This window comes from Sinocyclocheilus grahami, unplaced genomic scaffold (genome assembly GCF_001515645.1).
Source record: "Sinocyclocheilus grahami isolate Dianchi unplaced genomic scaffold, SAMN03320097.WGS_v1.1 scaffold382.1, whole genome shotgun sequence".
NCBI lineage: Eukaryota > Metazoa > Chordata > Actinopteri > Cypriniformes > Cyprinidae > Sinocyclocheilus > Sinocyclocheilus grahami.
Window position 1 is genome coordinate 2,068,226 of NW_015505561.1, and position 8,938 is coordinate 2,077,163.

Genomic DNA, 8,938 nt, shown 5'->3' on the forward strand with positions numbered 1-8,938 from the left:
ACATTATCCCAAATGTTTCGAAGAATGTTTAAAGCAATTTTAACTAGTGACACAGAGCGTGTCTATAGTGTCGCCTGCAAATGACATCCAGTGTTGCCAACTGCTTTCAATTTAAAGTAGCTAAAACTGGTAGCTAAATTGGCAACACTGATGACGTCATAACCCCTTGATTTCCGGTTTTGTTTTGTAGAAAACATGGAAACACCAAAGTTTCCAAAACACGCTTTAATATGTTGTGCGTTTTATTAGACCGCACAGAGTAGCATTATAACAGAACTTTCAAATGTATCTAGTATGATAAAACAGCGCTGCTTTACCCCACATACGCACGACCGCAAGCAGCGGAAGCGGTCGACTGTGGCATAATAAAAGCTCCGCTGCTTTCGAGCCGTGTGTCGCGCTCGTTCAGCGGCCTCGTTTCGCTTCGACGGCTTTCAGCCTCACCCTGCTTCATTCTACTACCTTAATAAATCATGAGCTCATCCGTGAACATGATTTCTGCCCGAGTCTGTCCAGGTGTGCCTCACACGTCCTGAAAAGTGAAGCTGCGGGCTCTTTGATCGCCCCCTGGTGGCTGGCTGCAGTATAGGTCATAAACTCCGCCCTCTCCATGTAAACGAATGGGACTAGAGTCAAAATAAAAAAATAAATTACGCTTCCAATACAATTTTCCGAAAGATAGTTTTGGTCATTTAAGGTAGTTGGTATCACGCTGATATATGTTCAATTGTTAGTTTTTGTGATAAGTTTGATTTTAGCTAGTAATTTGATGCTATAAAAACGGGGCATGTCGTTATGGTTGATTGGGTCTGCGGGGGTTTGATACCGCGGCTCCACCTCATGACACTACTGCGCAGACTCTAGCTCCAAACAAATCTCTACTGCGCAGACTCTAGCTCCAAACAAATCTCTACTGCGCAGACTCTAGCTCCAAACAAATCTCTACTGCGCAGACTCTAGCTCCAAACAAATCTCTACTGCGCAGACTCGGGCTCCAAATGACGTCTTTTACTCAAGATGGCAGCGGCCATAGTGAGATGCTTTGGCTTCACTTTTCTATAGTGGAAGGAATATCGTCCAATTTTTTTTTTTTTTTTTTTTTTTTTTTTTTTTTTTTTTTTTCATGGCGTCATCAAACTACACCTTTGTTTCTTTATTTTTAATACACGCACTCTAGTGTCGAAAATTACATATTGTGCCTTTAATTGTTCCCCCTTTACTCGTACTGCACAAAAAGTGGTTCAGTAGCATTGAATGTTACAGGGACAGATTAATTGCAAATGCAGATTCCACTGTGTTCTGGGTAAATATATATTTTACACTCAAATTAATTTGTTCTTGTGTTTCATGAATGAGGCCTGATGTGTTTTAGGTCTGTTTATTTTCACGTCTCCGCTGATTGTTCTTCATCCACAAAAACAAAGCGAGCAAATAATCAACCGTATGCATGTACTTTACAATCAATGCGCTCGTGAACCATCCGCTGGCTTGTAAAGTACACAAGCAAACTGATTTGCGCGCAGATGTACTCCTGTTTATGAAAACAATCAAAGGCGTTTGTTTCATTTGAACTGTTTTCGTCATGACTGTGGTCTTTTCAGTTTAGCCTCTGTTTTGAGTGTCCCTGTGAGGCCACTTGTGAAAATGTTAGTGTCTGTTTTTCTTTTCGTGAATTTCTGTAGGCAAGCATTAGAAAATGTCCTTATTGAAATGAGTTGCAATATATGAAGAATATTTCCGTAGGGCTTCATGGAAGTATATGGATGAGCTGGAGGTGATGTGGTGGCCTATATGCCGTTTTGTGGCATAAAAGCATTAAATGTTTCAGATAATGATACTTGATGAAAACTGCAATTACATTAAGCCACTTTTACGTTAAGTTACATTCAGTTTCTTCAAAAAGTACTCCCACTCGTACACTTTAGACAGCGAGCACAGCGGCTGGGATTAATGCACTGACCACCAGCTGTATAGTTTAACACATTTTGTTTCTGTCACACACTTTTGTGGAAAGTATTTCAGCAGATCAGTCATAAATGCAATAAAAAGCTGTATTTTGAAGTTGGTTTTCTGTATGTTGTGTTCGTATTAGACTTGTAGATGTCATCAGGTGCTTTGTCTTTTTTTTTGGTGATGTTCTGTCAGGTTTATTCTACACATTTTCTTCTTATTCTTCTTTTATTTTTGAGATTTTTGCTCTCGACTTTGTCCGCAGCACATACACATCCTCATTTGCAATCAGAGATATGTGCGTCCAGTCCAGTGTTTTTTTACCTTGACATGATCATTTTTAGCCGTGTGTTTTGTGACACAATTCTGTGATTTACTGCCACTTAAAGTGATAGTTCACCCAAAAATGAAAATGATGTCCTTCAAGTTGACAGCAGCCATTGACTTCCATAGTGTTTTTTTTTTTCATACTATGGAAGTCAATGGCTAACGTCAACTATTTTACCAGGATTGTTCACAATACCTTCTTTTGTTCTGGAGAAGAAGAAAAAAAACTCATAAAGGTTTGGAAAAACTTGAGGGTGAGTACAGTTTTGGGTGAACTATCCTTTCAATCATTTTTGTGGATTCTTCATATTGCATGCATATGTAAGTTATTAGTTCATTTGCAAGCAACTTTAAGACAATCGTTGATCAACAAAATGGTCTCGGAGCTAATCAAAGGTGAAATCTGATTCACATAAAACAACAAACTTTACAGAGACAACGTGCAGCCCAAATGCACGAAAATGCTGTTACATACTGCTATTGAACAGATTCTCTGTGCTTTCTTCAGGCACTCTAAAACTTTCAGTCATAAAGTTCAGGAAGTATTTACATTAAACAACACCTGAGTCATCCTGGAGAAATAAGGCCACTTCCTCCATTCCAACGATTCTGGTCATTCTGGTCTGGTCTGATAGACATGGAATCTGTCAATATCATTTCCAGGTCATATTTCATTATACCTCAAAAAGTAAGATTTGATGTTGTCCTTAAAGAAATTAAGCTTATTTTAAGACAAATCAGATTTCTGCATTGTAACATTGTTTCCCATACAATTAGGGAACCATTTAATTATACGCTTGAATTGGTTATTTTTTATGAAAAGTCACTACAAATTTCTTTTGAGTTTAGGGTGAAATGTGACTTTGAAATGTTATTTCTTAAATGAAAGCTGAAAAATGAAAACTGTCATCCTCAATTCGATTCAATCCTGAGTTTCTTACTTCTGTTGAACACAAAAGAAGATATTTTGAAGAATGTTGGTAACCAAGCAGCTGGTAGCCATTGACTTCCATAGTATGAATAAAATACAATTGAAGTCAGTGGCTACCGTCAACTGTCCAATTACCAGCATTCTTCAAAGGATCTTCTTTTGAGTTTAAGAGAAGAAGAAAAAAAACCAGTTTGAAAAAATTTGAGGAGGATTGAATGATGACACAATTTTCATTTTTGGGTGGACTAACACTTTCATCCGTCACTGACATCTTGTACATGCCGTTCACACATCGACTAGGTGTTACACTTTGCTTTGTGGAATGCCACTTGGGAAGCTTGTGAATCCGTGTATCATTCGTTTTTTGATTTAATATTGAAAGTAGAAAAATTAGAAAACGGCTCCTTTTTTGTTTTTTTCCAAAAAAGAATTCCGCTTAAATTTTCGTTTTTCGTTCATGGGTGGAAAAATGAATAAACAGCTTGAATATTCGATTTCTACACGTGGGCGAGAATTAAACACCCCTTTCTGCTGATTGGTCAGCCGAAGATCAAACCGTGCCGTCATCAGTTCTTCTGCAGTATCACGCAGCAGAATAATAGTCCTCCACTGCTGCAGTTGTACAGATTCTTAACGCATTTTATCAATTTAATATTTTTCTCATCAAACAGACTAATGAATAGCTCGACACAACTCGTACTGGGGCAGAGTCTAGACAGGTCTTTCTTCTGTGTAGACCAGCGGTTCTTAAAGTGATAGGGGTCCCGCAAAATAATTTGCTATAGCGTATTTCCAGACTGTAAAGTCGCTTTTTTTTATCATGATACATAGGCCTACTGTGATTTATTCCAAAGTCATTTATATAATGCTTTTAATGTCAAATAATCTAAATGAAGCCTTTTAAAAGACAAGTATTTGCCGTGGTTCATGCTGCACCAGAAAGATGCTCAAGGAGACCGAGATGCGCTAAAGCAGCGCATTCTGTTGTTCTCTTTATTTTTCTAAGGCATGACATTTTGTAGTTATTTTGAACGTAACGTTACACAATTAAAAATATAAATGTTACCATATGACTATAAAGGACAGAGTAGTAAGTTATTTCCCCTCGATGGGGAAAAAAATCCATGTGAACATCAGTCCGTACTCAATATTAATTTAAACTGCTTTAAATATGACTGCTGCTTATTTCCTGTGCACTTCTGCGCCTGACTGTAGTCTCGTCTGTCTGCTTATAGAGTTTATTTAACCCATCGCATTTTATTGGAACTGTGTGAACTAGAGTGACTACTCACCTTAATGTTGTTTAGTTTGTTAAGGCTTATTACTTAATAACACAAAAATGTCCTGCTCCCACTTGCCAATTTAATGGCAGAGAATGGTGACTTCAGATGCATATCCATCGTAAAATAATCCTATACATCTCGTGGCGTATATTCCAAGCATTCTGAATGTATACTGAGGGTTTGGTGAGAAACAAATGGAAATGGCAAGCTATTATATTTTATGAAAATCTTGCGTTGCAGTATATGCAGGATATGCACTTGTGAGCGCCGCCGCACACAAGTGCATATCCTTTTGAGATATCAATTATAATCAATTTTAATAAAACACAAGACTACATTATATAACTCTAACAGTAGGCTATTTAATATCTGTTGTTCTCCGGTTGTCAGTCAGAATGACAGTTCTTGCATGAACATTATAGGCCTATATATACCCGAGCCAATTTATTATTCCTTCCTTTTTGTCTTCGTGTTTAAAATGTTTATTTTGAAACTAATTAATTAATTAATTACTGGGTGAGCAGGGTAGGCTAAGACAGCTGTCATATCATACCCTGCCATGCCCAGCTGATGCAAAGAATAGAATTTATATCTACACATAAGAAAGCCCTGTCTTGACTCTGCCCTGGTACGAGTTGTGTTGAGCTATTCATTTGACTGTTTGTTTGATGATGTGTTAAGAATCCATACAACTGCAGCAGTGGAGGACTATTATTCTGCGGCGCGATACTGCAGAAGAACTGATGATGGCACGGTTTGATCTTCGGCTGACCAATCAGCAGAAAGGGGCGTTTAATTCCCGCTCACATGTAGAAATCAAATATTCAAGCTGTTTATTCATTTTTCCACCCATGAACAAAAAACGAAAATTCAAGCTGAATTCTCGTTTTTCTGTTTTTTGGAGAAAAACGAAAAACCGAAAAAGGAGCCGTTTTCTCATTTTTCTACTTTCAACATTAAATCAAAAAACGAATGATCGAATGATACACGGATTCTTGTGAACTAGTGAAATGGTTCTGTTTGTTACTAAACAAAAACATGATCTATCACATTCCCAACAAAGTTTAGGACTGTGCCAAGATGTTCTATTCTTCTTCCTTCTTCCTAGTCACTTTTAGATTTTCTCACAAGCTCCAGTGTCCCTTCCTCACATTTGTCCTTTATTAATATTGCAGTTAATTGAGAAAGTGAATCCCAAACAGTTGCACTAAGACACCGTATGACTCGTGTGCTTGTATAAACTCCATAACACATGTACTGTCATTTTTAAACCGTATTTGTTGCAGACGTCTTGAGTTGACTTAAAAGCAGCACTATGTAACTTGTGGTGCTCTAGTGGTTAATAAACAGAACTGCACACATCCCACGGAAGAACATTCCAACCGGAGCTACTACTTTAAGTTTATGTCTATGGCAATTCACGCAGATATGTGTTACTCCGCAGCGGTGACTGACGAGCCGACCAGGCTACAATAGTCCAAATATAAGTACTTATTATAAGTGAAAAAGTTGTTTAAAATTGTAAGAATATTTAGCCGTATTGTTGCTTTTACTGTATTTTGTTGAGCATAAGAGACTTATTACTAACACATAAAAAAAAAAAAGTACTAAAACTTTTGAATGCTGTATTTTGTAAGTCTTATGCATTTATGGACTGCCGAAGGTTCACAGGAATTTTCCATGATGCCTCTAGATCTGTTTTGCAATCAAATAATTGACGTCAAATTAGTTAAGGGCAAAAAAAATGTAGTCAGGCTTGATTAAGTATGAGCCCCTTACTGACACGCATTCTGCTCACGATGAACAAAATAAGCATATTTTTCCAGTGACACTGGCTTACAATTCACATGTTCTGCATGCCATTGCATTTCCTTGGCTGAGCTACAAATGGTTACAATAGTGATAATATCACAACCCAGCAACCTTGAACAGCATATTGTTTACCTTATAAAACAAGTACTGACCTTTCTAGCGATTTTACACCCAGTTACAAATGCACATCTCATATTACAGTTTAATGTACCTGATCCTGATGCACGAGTCAAGCAGTTATGGAGAACAGTGCAATGGCTTAGAAAGAATGAAGTAGGCTACAGAAGTAAAATGTTCTGTTACATGCTCCTTTAAAATGTCTTTTGTGTGAAGTTTAACATGACATTGTCTGACCTGAGCCTGTGTTAAATGGTAAAGTTCTAAAGCACTTTTTAATTCCCAGTTTTATAAAAATGCTGCTCAGCATAGACAGGAAAGACTGATGCATTGCAACTTCTTTGACATGTGAAATAGGCCTATTTCTAAATATATAGGCCTTTTAATAAATATAGCTGTGCTGGAGGCAAGAAATGTACTGTTGCTGGCAACAAGAAGGAATTTACAGTTCGGTTGCTTTTGGCACTTTCACATACTTGCAATGCTTCTACTTGTCTTTTCAACCAGAGGTGCAACAGCGCGTTCATATATATGCTTTCGATGCAGAGTGCAAATGGCTGTGCATTTATTTGTGTTTTAACTTGATGGGAGCAAAATGAAACTGTCAGATCGCTAAGCTGTCTGTCTCCCTTCTTCCCCCTCCTCCGCTCCGCTGTGCACCACGCCCACTTTTTTAGCATTTTTTAAAACTGTGGTGAGAACTTACCAGTGCTGAAATGGGGGGTTTCATGACCCTTTAAACAAAACCAATGTCTATCATTTGTCCCAATAAAGCAGCTCAGCAGCGTACAGTTGCGCCTCAGTACCGCGATGACTGGCTAGAAACGCCCCTGCTTTTTTTATTTAAAGGGGTCATATGATGCGATTTAATTTTTTCCTTTCTCTTTGGAGTGTTACAAGCTCTTGGTGCATAAAAAAAAACCTTCCGCAACATAAAAGCAGACTCAATATTGAAAATCTTCTGCAGCCATCTTGGTTTGTTCCTCGGGTAATGAATGTTACTGTATACTGACCTGAGAATCTGGTCTCTGATCATTTCTCTGATAATATTTCAGCAGTAATGTTCAGCGTGTTTTCCATCAACAGTTTGGAATAAGAACTAGCGATGGCAGATTCATGAGTCACTCTCTTGATCTAATCTGTCAAACGGATTTGCACAAAGATCTGACAGTGTTCGCGATTCACTTTGATTTATTGGGACAGTTCACTAGCTCGTTTGCAGTAGTTTTTTATAAGACCGAAAACAAAAAGAGCACTAATGAAGTGGATCTTAAAGGGTCATGAAACCCCAGACTACTTTTTCTGAGATTTTAGCAGAGGTGTTTGTGTTGCACATCATAGAAGACAATGTTAGCATCCGATCATTTTAACTGTTGGAGAAAACTGGTTGATTTTAAGCTTTTTGCACTATTTTCATCTTCCGGGTTTAAAATCGACATTGTGTTGACGTCACAATTTGTGACGTGGCAATGGACTAATAGTACATTGATGACGCTCGGTGTCTATTAAATTATTCATGAGACTGCGTGTTCTTATCCAATGAGAAGATGCTTTGCTTAATTATTCACAACAGCATGTGTTGATTTGCTGTGACAGACGTTTCAGACTGTGAGATGACATCGCGCACAATAACTGAGAGAAACGTTCATGGATCGAAGAAGAGTGTTTGTTTTTGCTTTGTAATAAGAGTTCGGCACAAACGCATTCATTCACTTGGTGAGCATAACCGTTTTTACAGCTCTGTGACACAACCCGTCAAAAGGCTTATATAAACGCCACAGAATAAGCCTTAAAAGTTCTCAGAGGTGCAACAGCGCGTTCATATATATGCTTTCGATGCAGAGTGCAAATGGCTGTGCATTTATTTGTGTTTTAACTTGATGGGAGCAAAATGAAACTGTCAGATCGCTAAGCTGTCTGTCTCCCTTCTTCCCCCTCCTCCGCTCCGCTGTGCACCACGCCCACTTTTTTAGCATTTTTTAAAACTGTGGTGAGAACTTACCAGTGCTGAAATGGGGGGTTTCATGACCCTTTAAACAAAACCAATGTCTATCATTTGTCCCAATAAAGCAGCTCAGCAGCGTACAGTTGCGCCTCAGTACCGCGATGACTGGCTAGAAACGCCCCTGCTTTTTTTATTTAAAGGGGTCATATGATGCGATTTAATTTTTTCCTTTCTCTTTGGAGTGTTACAAGCTCTTGGTGCATAAAGAAGATCTGTAAAGTTGCAAAGACTAAAGTCTCAAATCCAAAGAGATATTCTTTATAAAAGTTAAGAGTTAGCCACACCTACCTAAAACGGCTCGTTCTAACACGCCCCCACATACCTACATCACTATGTGGGAAGAGTTGCATAATGCCGCCCAAATGTTCACGCAAAGAAAGAAGGCGTAACTTTTATTCTCAATGTAGTATTGTTGTTGCCGCCATGTCGTGAAGGCGCAGTGTGCTTCGTTGTGAAAGCGAAACTACTTGTTTTGGCCTTCCAAAAGAGGACGATATCTGCTTCGTCATGCCT